Here is a 17,637-nt window from a genome sequence, read left to right on the forward strand (position 1 = left end):
CCTCTAAATTTGGGAGGGGGGACACCGTTTCAATCCGTGAAGCTCCATGAATGTGGTGAATGTGGGAGATCCTTCAGCTGTAACTCAGCTCTTGTTCAGCAGTTGTAAGAAGTCTGTCGGAGCAAACAGTGTCGGGGCTTCTTCAACTATAAATGACCCTCGTTAGGAACCAGAGAATTCATCCTAGAGAAGAGTCATCTGTAACTGCAATTAATGTGGAAAAACTTTTCAAAATAACTTATCACTTATTTAATATGTAAAAATTCCTAATGTATATTAATCTTATTAATGTAATCAGTGTTTAAGAGCCTTCAGATGCCTCATTAACCACAGAGAATGCACAGAGGAGAGACACCTTATGAGGTAACGTCACAAAGCCTTTAGCTGTAAAGTGACCTCATGGACGTCAAAGATTTCATACTTATTAATGTATTTTTACATTTATTTTTTATTGAGTCATAATTAGCATGTAACATATTAGTTTCAGGTGGACAACATAATGATCTGTTATCTGTATATATTGCAAAATGATCACCACAATGAGTTTAGTTAACGTCTGTCACCAAAAGTTATAAAAATTTTTCTTTCCCATGACGAGGACTTTGAGGATCTGTTCTCCTAGCAGGAGTTAGATATGCAGCACACCATCGCAGCTGTCGTCACCATGCTCTACATTACCTCCCCTGGGTTTATTTACTTTTTAGCTGGAAGTTTGCACCTTTTGACCCACCCCACTCACCTGCTTCTGGTAATCACCAATCTGTTCTCTGTATCTATGAGCTGATGTCTTGGGTGTTGTTTTTTTTGTTTTTGAGTTTTGTTGTTTTTTTTAGATCCCACATATAGGTGAGATCATACAGTATTTGTCATTCTCTGTCTGACTTATTTCACTTAGCATAATGCTTTCAAAGTCAATCCTTGTTGTCACAAGTGACAAAATTTCATCCTTTTCTATGGCTGAATAATATTTCATTGTATATATCTATATATACCACATTTTTGTATCCATTCATCCATTGATGGACGCTTAGATTTTCTCCATATCTTGACTACTGTAAATAATGCTACAGTGAGCAAGAGGGTACAGATTATCTTTTCAAATTAGTGTTTTTGTTTTCTTCAGGCAAATACCCAGAAGTGCGTTTGCTGGATTGTACGGTAGTTCTGTTTTTAATTTTTTGAGGACTGTCCATATTATTCTCCATAGTGGCTGTACCAATCTACATTGCTCTTATTAATGTACTAAATTCATCAGAATGTGTTAAAGTTCGTAAGTTCCTTACCATGCCAGAGCTCATAGATGCCAATTAAAGCCATGTGACCCTTGTTCAGGAGGAGAGTTTGAGAAGACCGTTGGAAATAAAACCTCCTTGTGATCACTGAATTTACCCTGAGTACAAACCTAGTTATTTTATTAATTTGGAAAATGTGGAACTCATATAAACATATTTTAAAAACTGATATTATATGATACCAAACTAAAGATAAAAACTGAAAAGACTATATGTCTTCAGTGTAAAGTTTGTAATTTTTTTCATGTTAAATTAAGTAATTCAGGTAGCAGAACAAAAATTCCATACATTTGAATGGAATAGGAATTTAACAGAGTAAAACTTACATTCCCTGTTTTCTTCGTATCTTAGTTTTCTTTTAAACAACAAGTTAAGAAGGACATATTTTTTATGAGGGTCATGCACTACAATTATCAAATCAGAATTGTTACAAATTATAAGATATAATATTATTTTATATACCACGAAGCCTTAAGAAAAAACCTCCCAATTAAACGATGTCATTTCATTGATTATAAATTAGGTATATCATGATTCAGAAGTGTTGAAATGTGGAGTATAAGTGCATCTTAGAGTCTCTCAATTTACATGGTGATTCAGCAATACTTCATTAGGTATAAAGAGAAAGGGCATTGAATTGAGTCTTTTTTTAAAAAACACCTTTTCTATGGTATGGTTCCTATATGGTAAACCACACACATTTCAGATGTACAATTTGATGAATTTTGATAAATGTCTACACCTATGAAACCACCACCACAATCAAGATGACTAACATTTCCATCACTTCCCCAAGAGGTGCAATTTTCAAACTCCCAGTTTATCCCTTCCCACCCCCTGTCCCCCCTGGTAACCAGAAGTTTGTTCTCTATGTCTGTGGGTCTGTTTCTGTTTTATAGATAAGTTCATTTGTGTCCATTTTTTTAGATTCCACATATAAGTGATATCATATGGTATTTTTCTTTCTCTTTCTGGCTTACTTCACTAAGAGTGACAATCTCCAGGTCCACTCATGTCACTGTAAATGGCATTATTTTATTCTTTTTTATGGCTGAGTAGTGTTCCATTGTATAAATATACCACATCTTCTTTATCCAGCCATCAGTCAGTGGACATGAATTTGAGCCCTAATTCACAAAATGAAGTCTTTCCCCCTCTACCGAACATCTGGTGCTGAAACAGAGAATTGCACTTATTTCTGTGCTTTTCATGAAATCCATTTTTGAAGTCTGACCTTATGACATAACAAATGTCTAATACATTCAACATCCGTATGATATAGGTTTGTCATCTGTTGATTGTGTCTGTCTCTTAAAATTGGTCATATTTCTCTGATGTGTTGTATATGGAGTAATTTTAAATTACATTTAGACTCTGTGAATGTTATGTTCCCAGTCCTGGTCTCTACCTCTTGAGATGCTGTTTTGCTGGAGAAGACAGTCAGCCTGTTTGGTTCAGCTTCTGTGCATTGGGTCAAGGACCCTGCTGTTTTTGGTGTGAGCCAGATGTGTTCAGGGGTTAGGATGAGACATGTTCAGGGACATACATGGCATTAGGACCCCTTTTGGAAGTCCCTCCCACACTCTCTGGCCCTCAAAGGCTCCTCTTCTGTGCCCTCTGGCCAGGTGGACATGGTTTCTATTACTACTGCCAGGCCAATTCCTGAGATTTAAAAAAAAAAAACCCAGGAGAGAAGAGAAATGGGAAACTTGCCTCATACGTATATATCTCATTGATTTCTAAAGTCTTTTCATCTTTGCTCATGTTTTAAGCCCCACATTTACTTCTTTTATTTTTTCCTGCTTCTATTATAGGATCTGGACTTTTGGAGATATGTGGTTCTTTCCTCTTTAATTTCATCAGAAATTTGATATTTGAATGTTCTGAAAATTTAAAATTTTCACTCAAATATAGCTGATCTTACTCTGGAGAATATTATATGAATGAATTGTTATTTGCTTCCTTCTTGCTCTTGAGGGTGAACAACTAGAGAACGCGTATTCTTTTGTTTTATTTTGTTTTGTGGGAAGGTAATTAGGTCTATTTATTTATTTACTAGTTATTTTAATGGAGATAATGGGGATTGAACCCAGGACCTCGTACATGCTAAGCCCACACTCTCCCACTGAGCTGTACCCTCCTCATGAGAATGTATATTCTTTATCACATACATTTGTTAATTTGAAGTCCAAGCTACTAGGAAGGAAAGCTTTCATCACTACTAGATCCATATGAAAATTCTGGAAATAAAATGAAAAATCTTTTAATTGAAATGAAAATGCAGTGGGAAAGTTCCAGTTCTGCCATGGTGACCATTGCTCTTGCTAATTACAGGTAAAATCTGGACAAAGTAGAAACCAGCTGTCCGAGGACTCCGAGAAGTAGGCAGAAGCAGGCGAGAGGTGGGGGCGCCCGCGCTTGGAGCTGTGTCCCGCGTGAGGGTGAGTTTCCCGTTTCTCTTCTCATGATTCTCTTTCTAAGTGAAATGAGCCAGTCACAAAAGGACGAGTGCTGAGTGATTCCACTGACCCGAGGTCCCTCGAGCAGTCAGATTCACAGAGACAGAAGGGAGGATGTTGGGGGCCAGGGGCTGGGCGAGGGGGTGGGGAGCTGTGTTTAATGGGGACAGAGGTTCAGTTATTCAAAGTGAAAAGGGTCCTGGGGATGCGTGGTGCTTATGTTTGCCCAACATTGTGAATGTATTTAATGTACTTCATGCTTCTGTACTATACATTTAAGGTAGTTAAGATGTTAAACATTATGTTTCATGTATTTTATCCCAATTTTTAAAAAATAAATGCTTCAACTCTGTGTCTGTTTTACCTGACATTAAAATGAGCCTTCTTACGCTCACTCTTAACAAGGTATCTCTCTCTCTCTGTATTTAAAGTTTCTTAGTTTAGAAAACATATAATGTGGACCTTTAAAATATCACTCTTAATCTTTGCATTTATTTGGATTGTTGAGATTATTAACCGCTCATATACTTGTGGATACAGTTGGATAGAGAGCTGTCATTTTCTTACCTGTTTCCTGTTTGTCGCCTGTGTTTTTTATTCTCTCCTCCTGCTTTCTTTTGAATTATGTGAATAATATTAATATTCTGTTATCAGATGGCATTTTAGCAACATGGCTTTGAACACTTACTTGCTGTAGTCCTGGGGATTGCCATGCACGTACTTAATTTCTCCCAGTCGGCTTAGGATGAGCGGAGTAGCACTTCATGTCAGTTCTCAAAGCCTCAGCACCACTGGGTTCATTACAGAACCATTGCTGTCCTATGTGTTACACGTAGTGGAACACCCAATGGTCTGTGTTACACGTTTTGCTTAAAGGGTTCTGTGTATTTTAATGAAAATCTGTGAAAAAACAAAGCTAGTCTTTCCTGGGACCCGGCTACTTATCTTTTCTGTGCCCTCCTTTGACTCAGGAAGTACCACCCTTCCCTCGGGATCATGCCCTTCAGAGTGAAGCATTTCAGCGTTCCTCGTAGAGCAGACTGGCTGGCAAATAATTCTCTCAGTTTCACTTCGAAATTTAATTCCTCTTACCTTTATTCCTGAAGGATGTTGTTTCTAAATACAGAACAGAGATTTTGGTCTTCTTTGTTTTCCTGTAGCATTTAAGGATGCTTCCCGCTGTCATCTGCTGTCTGCTCTTGCTGCGGAGAAGCTCTGTGGGTTTCAGCAGTTTTATCATCATCTGTCGAGGGACGCTTTTCCTTGAATTTTTCCTGTTTGAAGTTTGCTGAAATTCCATGTCTCTGATCACACTTTGGTAGTTTTAAGACCATTGTTTACTTATTGTTTAAAATATAGTAATGGCAAGTTGTTTATTATGTTTATTCTTTACTGTTTGGGAGCCTTCCAGAATCTGTTGTTTTTTGTATTATGTATACATTTATCGAAGTACAGTCAGCTTACAGTGCTGTGTCAGTTTCTGGTGCACAGCACAGTGCTCCAGTCACACATGAACTTACATATATTCATTTTCATGTTCTTTTTCACCGTAAGCTACTGCAAGATGTTGAACATACTTCCCTGTGCTATACAGTAGAAACTCATTCTTTATCTATTTTACATATATTAGTATCTGCAAATCTTGAACTCCCAGTTTATCCCTTCCCACCCCCTTCTCCCCCCCCCCGCCCCCTCCGGTAACCATAAGTTTGTTTTCTATGTCTGCAGGTCTGTTCCTGTTTTGTAAACAAGTTCATTTGTCTTTTCTTTTTAGAGTTCACGTATGAGTGATATCATGTGGTATTTCTCTAGGATGTGGAGGGACTGACTGTGCAGGGACAGGAGTGACCTTTCTGGGGAAATGGAAACATTCTGTGTTGTGATTGGCCTGTAGGTTTCACAGGCCAAAACTGTATGGATTAGGTTTGTGTATTTAAACAACAAATGTAAGCCTCTAAGTGAACTGCAAAGTGGGGATGATGGAGATGGGGAGGCGTGGAGTAGGTGAAGATGCAGGTGACAGAGGGGTGTCGTTATTAAGGCTTGGAAATGGGTAAATAAGGGGTCGTTAAATTATTCCGTAGGTTTTATGTTTTTAATTTTCTAGAATGAATTGTTAAAATAATATCAAAACTAGAGTGCAAAAACAATAAAGGAGAAACCAAGAATTTTTTTTTTCATGTCCAGATCTGATCTTTGGAATTGTCCTTGGTCAATATCAGAGTCATAAAAGTTTCTTTTGCCCAAACCTTGGAAAATAAGCAAAACTAGGCTTCTCATGATTTTAACTACTTCCTCACAGACAGGTGCATGAGAAAAAGCCAAATGTAGCTGACTCTCGTGCCTGCTAGATGGCGCCTGTCTGAGGGAGGGAACTTTGCTGTTGGCATGTGTGGTTACCACCCCCTTCCACACATGGCTTTCACATGTTGCTCAGTGTGTCTGATTAGCAACCGCAGATGAAGTGCCCCGATTTCTGATCAGAGGCAGCAAGTGCAGGCGGGGGTGGCAGATCCCATACGTCATGGTCTGGGGTAGCCCCCACCACTGAAAGACACGTGACGGTGCCTGGCACTTATAAATGAAGACTTGGTATACTAAACATCAGTGGCATGCATTTAGCCTAGGTGGTACATAGTCATTCTTTTCCTGAGCATTTTATTTTTCTTTTTTAACTTCTTCGAGTAGGCAGAAACTTTTGTCTTTTTTCTGGTTCCCTTCCTAATGCATTTCATTGAAAGAGGAAAGTTAAAATCCACTCAAGATCAAGTTGTGTAGGGTTTTTGCTTTTACGGACTGAATCTCGGGACACCTTTCTGGCCAGAAACCCTAATGGCTGGTCAGCACCACGCCGGACCGACCTATTTCATGCTTGCTGCCCTAGAGGGGTCAGGAAGCGGGCTTCTCAGCGCCTCAGTCACAGAGTGCGGAGGTTGCTAGCCCTTTCAGAGATGTGCACCCCGTCTCAGAAAGGCTCTGGCTTCCTTAACGTGGGGGGTGGACATTTTTATCACACTTGGGGGCCACTTTAGGAAGTCCTGGAAAAGGAGAGAAATCGGCGCCTCAGAGGGCTTTGCTGCCTTCACCTGTGGCCACAGGGATTCTTTGACGTCATTGAACCCGAGACTTTGAATCTGAAACTGACTGAACAGAGATCATGGAAGGTAAGGACAGCACCACCCAGGAACCACGTGCTTCGCCTGAGCATCCACTCAGGGAGGAGGGCGCCTGTCTCACATCCTGGGAGAACACACCCAGCGCACTGTGAATGCAGGTGAGGCGCCGGGGACCTCTCACCCCGTGTAGTGACAATACAGAGCCCGGAATGGGGTTGCACTGAGCTGATCTAAGGGTCAGATGAGAGAACTTGGTATTTTCCACGGAGACGTGCCCCTTCTGTCCCTCCGCACAGATGGAGCAAGGGAGCCAGTGGAAAAGCCTGGAGCTCAGCTCTTCCCAGATTGTTATTTTCCCAGAGAGAATAGAGTAAAGAGACAGGTGAACTGTTCCACTGGGGACGCCGTGGTTCTGTTGTCCCCAGGCGGATCTTGTCACCTTCCTACAGACGCTAAAATTACAGGCCTGCAGAGAGATGAGCTGATGACTTCCCTGCCTTCAAACTGCGGGGGCTCTTCTCACGGGCACAGACCACCGCCCGCCCGCCGGGTCAGGAGGCGCCCTTTACTCCGCACCGCAGCGTCAGCGCGTGGGCCAGGGCGAGGCAGACTGGCGGGGGAGGCAAGTTTGGCTTCACAGTGGGGTTTTTGGTAGCCCCGTCTAACCCTCTCCCACACCTCAGAGGGGTGTTTTCTCTGCAATGGGATGAGGCACGTTCTTGTTAGTGTATTTAGTCCTTTGATTTGGTGACTCATTTGGTGGTTTTTTCATGTGAGATACTGAATTAATTAATTTCAGGTATGCATTTATTTCCCTGAATGAAATTACTTTTATTTGCTTGCTATTTCAGTTCTCAAAGGAAGATATTATCTCTTCATTTTATGATAAAATATTGCTAATATATATTCATATTCCTCATAATGGGATAAGTTTTAGCTTTGGGTTTTCGTTAAATATGCTCAGTTTTGCTTCTCTCATCTTCATAGATTAATTACATCTGTTTAAAAGAAGTGCCTTCTGTGGTCTGGGTCACTGAAAAGAAAACTAAGTCTTTAGAGGAAAATGAGGTTTAAAGCATCATTTTATAAAGAAAGTTTAATCTCACACGCCTACGAAATATTTACCGGTATTTTCTCATGAAGGTCTTTCTTATTCCAGTTTCAGTTTCCCAAGGTTCGTGTTAATGTGGACAGAACCTGACGTGTGCTCTAGCAGCCAGGGGCTCTCAGACCAGAGGGCAGCGAAAGCGAGGCTGCAGCCACACAAACGGGAGGAGGGCAGAGCAGCTCTCAGCAGCGTCTGCCGCAGGAGGCGCGGGGCTGGGGCGGTCGGCTCCGCTTTCTAGTTTGCATTTAGCATTTAATTCAGTCTAAAGAGGACTTGCATTCTTTAAATGTTAGGGGGGGAAGGCAGTTGGAAAAGGGCAAGAACTAGAATCTCCGAAGAACATAAAAAATTAAAAATATCTTCATTGTCATTATCATCGCCATCAGTCCATCCCCTTATGTGCCTACCTACTTCCTTGTTACAACAGCAGCAGAAAACCACAGCCACGCGACTGGCAAACACTAGGCAAGTCCTCAGACAGAAACCTAGGCGGCAGTAAAATACACCATGTAGTAACTGAGCTCCATACTCATGAGCATCGTTAACTAACTCTGATCATTTACGAAATTTAGTCTAGTGGAGCCACAAAATTGATTTTCAAACATTTATATTCATTATTTAAACATTTTTCCCCTGGACTTGGTCATAGAGAACACATAGAAAAGTCAGTTTATTCATTTCAGACATTTTTGGACTATGTGCATGTCAAAATTTAAAAATATTTAAAATACCTTTTAGAGCTATAGATGTTGTTATGTAACATTTTCCTCTTAAAGTAACTGAGAGTATTTACTCAGACTTTTTCTTTCAGTGGAAAGCTCACTGCCAAAAAGACAAGAGTATGACATTTTCTACCTAAAATCTTTTTTTTAAAGTCATTCAAAGAGGTGTCAGACATAGATCATAAGGCACCCTGAAAAGAAAAAAACAGTAAGGGAAACAGAGATGGTGATGGGGTGTCCCCTGCCTGCCTACAGAGGACCTAGGGACAGGGTCTCGCAGTACTTGGTGAGGAGAAAGACTGTTGGTGTCTCTTATCTTTTCTCCATTAAAGGTTAGTCATTTAAAATTCCCTGTTCCCTTTTGTTGAGGATATGCCGGAACCCATCTCATTAGAAGGAAAATTTGAAACAAAATATGTTCATCTGCTCTGATCTCTATGCTTGGGTTTTGATTTTTTCCCAAACTATATCTTATCATGAATTTATTATGAGATAAATATGAACTAATCTTCTCTTCTGTTACTAAAATACAAAGAAGAGGATAATAAATTAAAGTAAAAACTGTTAAGCAAGTAAGCCAGACTGCTTTTTTGTCATTAATGGGTTGATCGTGGAAACCAGCTTTCCCGTAGGACTGTTTGGGTTTCCCAGTAATGACCATTTAGTATGTGTGGTAAAGCACCTCTAGGGGGGTTCCTGTGTCTTTACAGATTTAATGCAATCCCTATCAAATTACCCAGAACATTTTTTACAGGACTAGAGCAAACGATCCTAAGATTTATATGGGATCACAAAAGACCCAGAATTGCCAAAACAATATTGAAGAAAAAGAACAGAGCTGGAGCAATAACCCTCCCAGACTTCAGACAGTACTACAGAGCTACAGTAATCTAAACAGTGTGGTACTGGCATAAAAACAGACATAAGGTCAATGGAACAGAAGAGAGAGCCCAGAAATAAGCCCACAGACCTGGGGTCAACTAATCTTCGACAAAGGAGGCAAGAGTATACAATGGAGAAAAGACAGTCTCTTCAGCGAGTGGTGCTGGGAAAGCTACATCCTGTTTAACAGCATAATATTGCTTTATCAAATTGTCAAATTCTGGTATTATTTCAGTTTTTACAAAGGAAATCGAATCATTATAGTTATCGTATAGCAGAGTGCTGAAGCAACACCGAATGCACACGTCATCAAGACCTCTCACAGGTTTTTCTGCAGCACTTTACTCGTGCGCTGTGAGTCTGAGAATTCTGCTCCTCATGCATATAACTTAATATTCTTTTTCTAGGTGACAAGCAAATGAAATGTCATTCTCAAAAATTCCCTGGATTAAAATAAACTATATAGGGGTACCAAAATCTGAAATTGCAGATTATTACAAAACCTAATTTCTGTAAAAATTGAAGAGGAAAAAATTGTTTCCAAAACTACAGATATTGGAATAACCACAAATGTAATATAAACATGACATATATTAAAGAAATTTTTAAAAGGCATGAAAATTCTAGACATGAAATGAAATTTTTAGAAATTGAAATTTTAAACTGCTGTCCACTTCTAGTCCAGTGGAACCCATTCTTTTGTTAATTATAGCTAAAATATTTAGACAAGGTTTTGTTCAGAACTGCTTGAGGACTCTGAAAAGTAAACAAAAAAAGGCCCGTTGTAGAAGAAGTCAAAACTTGGGGACGCATCCTACATAGGTGTCAATTTTTCATTTCTTTTATGACACGGACTTTTAAAAATCTCATGAATTTACGTGGCAATGGTAATAGGAATCATACACTTCTGGCCAGAGGAAACAGGGTAAGGGGGCTTTGCAGGTCAGAGACTGTTGGAGGGAACCCCAGGGGGAAGATGAACAGAGAGGGCCTTTCTAGTTCTGTGTGTGCCCTGCACAAGTCTCAGCCTAATCCCAGACACATACTGGACAGATCTAAACCAACGTAGCTGAGACTGGAACAAACAGAAGATGAAACAACTTTTAGTTTGCCTTATAAAACTCAGCATTCTCCAGAGGATTGTAACAAGTCTAAATGCAGCAAAATATTCACAGCAAATGTCCAAGATACAATTAAAATTACTCATGTAAAGAACCAGGAAAACTTGACCAATACTAAGGGATAGTAAATACACAGAAGCAAAACCCAAGATAATACAGATATTGAAATTATAGACTCAAAGAAGCTCTTATGAATATATGTATTATATACTTATTTATATTATAAATATTTATAATATAATACATTTCTAATATAGACTATAAGTGTGGCCCATAAGGTAAGAAAAATACACTAAAAGTGAATGAAGATATAGGATTTCTCAGTAGAGAAACAAATTATAAAAAATAACTATATGGAAAATTTAGAACTGAAATATTTTATTAATTGAATTAAAAGATTCCTTGATAGTCTCAGTAGTGACTGGAGATGACAAAATAATCAGCAAACTTGATGACAGACCAGTAGAGAAAAAGAGAAAATAGGTGGAAAGAAATGGACAGAGTGTCAAGGTCCTGCCAGACAATTTCAAAAGATCTAAAGTATAAATAATTGGTGTCATGAGAAGAGATGAGCAAGAAGGGAGAAAAAATATTTGAAAAAAGAAAGTAGGCAAAAAACTAACCAATTGTGACAAAAGATGTAGATTTATCAATTTGGAAGTTCAACAAATTCCAAGCAGAATAAATTCAAAGAAAACCATGCCTCAACAGATCATAATAAAACTAGTGAAACCCAAGGATATAAATATCTTGGAAGCATCTGGAGACAGAGTATACATGAAATGTGAGAAAACAATGATTTGAATAACATGGGTTTTCAGTAGTGACAATGGATGTCAGAATACAGTGAAAACATCTTTAAAGTGCTATGAGGAAAAAAAAAAAACCTGTTAACCCAGAGTTTTGTATCCAGCAAAATTACCCTCAACTGAAGTAAAACTTAAATAAGCATTTGCAAGCATGTGTACTCTACAAGATATGCTAAATGAAGTATTTCATTCTGAAAACGTAAAGAAAACATGGATCTTCAGGACTTAACAGATAACACAGAAATGGTAAATGTATGGGTAACTAGGAAACACTACTTTTACTCATTCTTAGATTTTTCTTTAAAATACACATGCAGATTATTACAAAACCTAATTTCTGTAAAAATTAAAGAGGAAAAATTGTCTCCAAAACTACAGATATTGGAATAACCACAAATGTAACCCCAATTTTTGATTTTTGCTTTTATTGTTTGTGCTTTTGGTGTCATATCCAAAAAATTGCCAAGATCAATGTTGAGGAATTTCTTCCCTATGTTTCCTTTTAGAAGTTTTATAGTATCAGGTCTTATATTTTAGTCTTTGCCCATTTCAAGATAATTTTTAAGAGTGCTGTAAAATAGAGGTGCAATTTCATTGTTCTTCATGAATTTATCCAGTTTTCCCAAAACCATTTGTTGGAGAGACTAGCCTTTCTCCATTGAATGCTCTTGGTTCCCTTGTTGAGTATTAGTTGACTGTATTAGCAGGAAATTCATTTAATTCTGGGCTTTCTATTCTATTCCATTGATCTGTTTCTTTTTTGTGCAATGCTGCTTTAATTATTATAGCTTTGTCATATAGTTTGAAATCAGGAACGTGATACCTTTGGCTTTGTTTTTTTTCCCCCCTCAGAATTGCTTTGGCTATTTGAGGTTTTTTGTCACTCAATACAAATTTTAGGATTTGTTTTCTGTGAGAATGCCATTAAAATTTTGATGGGAATTACATTGACTCTACAGATGGTTTTGAGTAGTGTGGTCATTTCAGTAATGTTAATTCTTCTGCTCCATGAACATCGGATGTCTTTCCATTTGTTTGTCTTCTATTCGTTCAACCAAGTGTTGAAACAAAGTGTTTTTTTCACTGTACAGACCTTTCACTTCCTTGATTAAATTTATTCCTAAGTATTTTATTGTTTTTCATGCTATTGTGAATGGGGTAGTTTTCTTTACTTCTTTTTTAGGTATTTCATAATTAGTGCGTAGAAATGTAACTCATTTCTATATGTTGATTTTATTCCTGCAACTTTACTGAAGTTATTGATTAGTTCTTACAGTTTTTGGTGGAGTTTGGGATTTTCCATATACAAAATTATATTATCTGCAAATAGCAACAGTTTTACTTCTTACCTTCTGATTTTGATGCCTTTTATTTCTTTGTCTTGCCTATTGCTCTTGCTAGGACTTCCAGTACTACGCTGAATAACAGTGGTGAGGGTGGTTATTCTTATCTTGTTCCTAATATTAGAGCAAAAGCTTTTGATTTTTCTCCTTTAAGTATAATGTTGGTTGTGAGTTTGTCACATATGGTCTTTATTATGTTGAGGTATGTTCCTTCTATACCCAGTCTTTGAGGGTTTTTAGTCATGACAGATGTTGTATTTTGTCCAGATGGCTTTTCTGCAACGATTGAGATAACTATGTGATTTTTATCTTTCATTTGATTACCATGGTATATTACATTTACTGATTTTCATATGATGAAATATTCTTGCATTCCAGGGATAAACCCCATTTGGTCATGGTGTGTAATACCTTTAATGTATTCTTCAATCCAGTTTGCTAATATTCTTTTTGAGAATTTTTGCATCTTTACTCATCAGGGATATTGGTTTATAGTTTTCTTTTCTTTTGTTGTTCTTATCTGGCTTTCTTCAGGGAGTGGTGGCCTATATATAGAAAATCCCAAAGTGTCTATCAAAAAATTATTAGAACTAATAAATGAATTCACTAAATTACAGGATACAAGATTAATATACAGAAATCTGTTGCTTTTCTATACACTAATAGTGACTATCAGAAAGAGAAAGCAAGAAAATAATTTCATTTAAAATTACATCAAAAAAAAAAAAAAAAAACCAAAACCTAGGAATAAACTTAACCAAAGAGTTGAAAAACCTATACCATGGAAACCATGAAACACTGATGAAAGACACTGCAGATGATACAAGAAGTATAAAGATATCCCGTGTTCATGGACTGGAAGGATTAATATCATTAAAATGTTCATACTACCCAGAGGAATCTACAGATTTAATGCAGTCACTATAAAAATATCCATGACAGGGGAGTGACAGTCTCTAAGGCACTAGCCTGCTGAGACTCCCCTTTGCCTGGCAAAGCAGTAAAGCTGTTCTTTTTTGATTCCTCCCCCACCCCCAACACACACCAAAAAATCCCTATGATACTTTTCACAAACCTAGAACAAATAATCCTAAAGTTTATATGGAACCACAGAAGACCCCAAATGGCCAAAGTTATCCTGAGAAAAAAAGAACAAAACTGGAGGTATGACCCTCCCAGACCTCAGACTACGCACAAAGCTACAGTAGTCAAAACAGCGTGGCACGGGCACAAAAACAGACACATAAATCAATGGAATGGGATAGAGAGCCCAGAAGTAATCCCGCACTGCGGTCAGTTAGTCTATAACAGAGGAGCCGAAAGAATATACAATGGGGTTAAGACAGTCTCTTCCATAAGTGGTGCTGGGAAACCTGGACAGCTACATGTAGAAGAATGAAATTAGAACGTTTTCTCACACCGTATACAAAAATAAACTCAAAGTGGATTAAAGGATTTTACAATATGCTTATGTAGGATTATTCCAGGAATGCAAGGGCGATTTAACATTTGGAAGTCAATCAATGTAGTACCCCACACTGGTAGAATGAAGGGCTAAAGCATATGATTGTCTCAATTGATGCAGAAATTGCGCCTGACAAAAGCCTCTATCCTTTTACAGTGAGAGCACTTAATGAACTAGGACGAGAGAACTTCCTCACCTTGGTAAAGCTCATCTGTGCAAAACTCACAGCTCACAGTGTATCTGATGGTGAGAACGGAAAGCTTGGCCCCTAGCATCACGGACAAGACACGGGTGTGCATTCTTGCACCTTGCATTCAGCACTACGACCGAAGTGGCGGCCGGGACAAACAGGCAAGGGAAAGAAGCACATTCGCCTGGTTGGAAAGGAGGAAGCTGTGCCTCCTTCACTCACGGGTGAGGTGCTTTTGCATGTGGAAAACCCTAAGTATGCTGGCATTTAAACCCTTAGAGATGATAAATGAATTCAGCAAAATTGGAGGACACAAAATCAACGCAAAAAAACCTGTATTTCTGCACGCCAGTACTGAAACATCTGAAAATAAAATTAAGAGAGCAATTCCATTAACAGCAGCATCAAAAAGAACAAAATGCTTAGGGATAAATTTCATTAAACTGGTACAAGACTGTACACTGAAAACACTGCTGAAAGGAACTAAAGAAGATTTAAATAACCAGAAACGCATTCCACGTTCATGAATTGGATGGATTAATATTGTCAAGATGGCTATATTCTCTCAAGCTGATCTATCTCTTCAATGCAAACACTATCGAACTTCCAACTTCACTTTTTTTGCATAATTGGAATAGATGATCCTGAAATTCGTACGGAAATTCAAGGCACCCTGAATTGTCGAAATAATTTTGAAAAAGAAAAAGTTGGATCAATCACACTTTCCAATTTCAAACTTATTGCAAAACTACAGTAATAAAAGACAGTGTGGTCAAGAGATGGAATTGCTGGGGCCAAGAATAAAAACATCTGTAAGTTTGGTCAATAGGCCAAATTCATATTAACTCTTAATTTAAAAAATTTAACAATAACAAGAAAGATACACATGCCTTCAAAATGAAAAAATAAAAAATCACCACCAGAATGGCACTGGTATAAGGAAAGACTTACAGATCAATGAAATAAAATTGAAAGTCCAGAGGTTAATCCATACATTGATGGCCAAATGATTTTCAGTGAGGGATTTAAGACCACTTACATGGAAAAGAGTATTATTTTCAACAAATAATGCTGAGACAACAGATAGCTACATACAAAAGCATTAAGTTAGCCAGGATCTCACACCATATACAAAAAGTAAGTCAAAATGGATCAAAGAGTTCAATGTAAAACCTAAAGCAATAAAATTCTTAGGAAAAAAACATATGGGTAAAATTTCTTGACCTTGTATTTGTCAGTAGATTTTAAGATGTGACATCAAACACACAAGCAAAAAAAAAAAAAAAATAGATAAATTGGGCTTCATCAAAATTAAAAACTTTCATGCATCAAAGGACACGATCAAGAAAGTAAATAGCCCACACAGTAAGAGAAAATATTTTAAAAATATATATCTAAGGGTCTAACATTCAGAATATATAAAGAAGTCTTAAACTCAACATAAAAGTAAAATAACCCAGTTAAAAATGGGAAAACGATTTGAATAGACATACTCCTAGAGAAAACAGAAAAATAACCAGTATTACATGAAAAGATTTTTAACAGTTTAGAGAGATTAGGGCCTTCATAGGTTACTGTTAGGAATGTAAATGGTTCAATTGATGTGGAAAATAGTCCGCCAGTTCCTCAAATTTACAAACACATAGTTAATTTATGACCCAACATTTGTACTCATAGGCACATATTCAAGAGAATCCAGAACACATGCCACGTGAAAATGGTACATGAATTATTCCTAGAGCATTATTTATGATGACCAAAAAGTCGAACCCACCCTAATGTCCATTAGCTGACGAATGGATCAATAAAATGTGGTATATCCATTTGATGGCTGTACTAGTTTGGTCTGGGTGCCTTAAACAACAGAAGTGTATTTCCTCGCAGTTCCAGGGGCTGGACGTCCAAGGCCCAAGGATCAGCAGGTGTGGTACCTTGTGAGGCCTTTCTTCTTGCCCTGGACACGGTCCTCACACGGCACTGTCTCTGTGTGCGCGCCCCGGTTTCTCTCTGTGTGCCCAATCTCTTCTCACAAAGACACCAGTCAGATGGGAAAGGACCACTCAAATGGCCTCATTTTACCTGATTTCCTCTTTAAAGGCTCTGTCTCCAAATATGGCCACATTCTGAGGTACTAGGGTTTAGGACTTCAGCATATGAATTTGGCGGGGGGACACAGTTCAGTTCTTACAATGGAATTTTATGTAACTATAAAAATATTGAAATAATGATACCTGGTAAAACATAGATCAACCTAACAGTATTATACTGAAATGAAAGAAGCCAGACACAAAGGACATATATTGCATGACTCCATTTATATGAAATGCTCAGAATCAGCAAATCCAGAGAGACAGAATATCAGTTAGTGGTTGCCGGGGCAGGAGGGGCAGGGGATGGGGACGAGTACTGCGTTCCTCTTCGGAGTTTTCCGGAAGGAATTTGTTCTGGAGTTACATAGTGCTAGTGCTTATGCGGCCTTGTGCAACTTACTTCAGACAAACGGTAATGTCTCTCCAGAGCTCTGAAGCCCAGCTGGGAAATGTACGTTAGAAAGTTTGGGGTGAAGTACTCATTGTTTCTATGGATTACAGGCTTTGTTTATCTCAGTGGAAAAAAAAAACAGATCTTAAAAACTGGGAAATAGATGGTAAAGCTGGTCGTCTCAGATTTTATCATCTAATAATTAAGGGTGTAGGAATTAAATATTTTCAATTTACCTAAAGTTCGGTAGTTCAGTAAGCATGCATTTCTAAGTGAAAGCAGAAGTGTTCCGGTGTCATGGGCTTGGCGTGATGTTCAGGAATCCATAGGTGGCGGGTATAACTGGCTTAAAACCACTAGAAAATTATTTTTCTAGTGAAGAAATATCCACAGTAGATTCAGGAAAAGTTAATCTCCTTTAGAAATGTCGATCAAGGAAAGTAAATCAATTTGGTCTATTCATCAGTACCAGATACCTGACTGAAACATAATTACCACCCTCTTTGATCTGGGTTTGCTCCCATGGAGTGTCTAATAGGAACAGCAAAAAATAGGACTCTGATCATTTAGCTGTCTGCAAGCATTATGAATCACACAACCAAATTTAGGTATGTTATACATATATACTTATATATTTGTTTATATATGT

At 38.1% G+C, this 17,637-nt stretch overlaps 1 long non-coding RNA gene across 4 annotated transcripts in view; it reads left to right on the forward strand.

Moving 5' to 3' along the window:
- The window catches only part of LOC105067501 (uncharacterized), a 33,854-nt gene extending 17,524 nt beyond the window's left edge, over positions 1 to 16,330 (forward strand). For all 4 annotated transcript variants that reach the window (XR_012499810.1, XR_012499812.1, XR_012499811.1 and 1 more), the window contains 2 exons: positions 3,627 to 3,733; positions 14,474 to 16,330. This is a non-coding gene — a long non-coding RNA (uncharacterized LOC105067501). The remainder of the gene's footprint in view (positions 1 to 3,626; positions 3,734 to 14,473) is intronic.
- The last annotated feature ends 1,307 nt before the right edge of the window (positions 16,331 to 17,637 follow it).

Source organism: Camelus bactrianus, chromosome 17 (assembly GCF_048773025.1).
Source record: "Camelus bactrianus isolate YW-2024 breed Bactrian camel chromosome 17, ASM4877302v1, whole genome shotgun sequence".
In the NCBI taxonomy this organism is placed as follows: Eukaryota; Metazoa; Chordata; class Mammalia; order Artiodactyla; family Camelidae; genus Camelus; species Camelus bactrianus.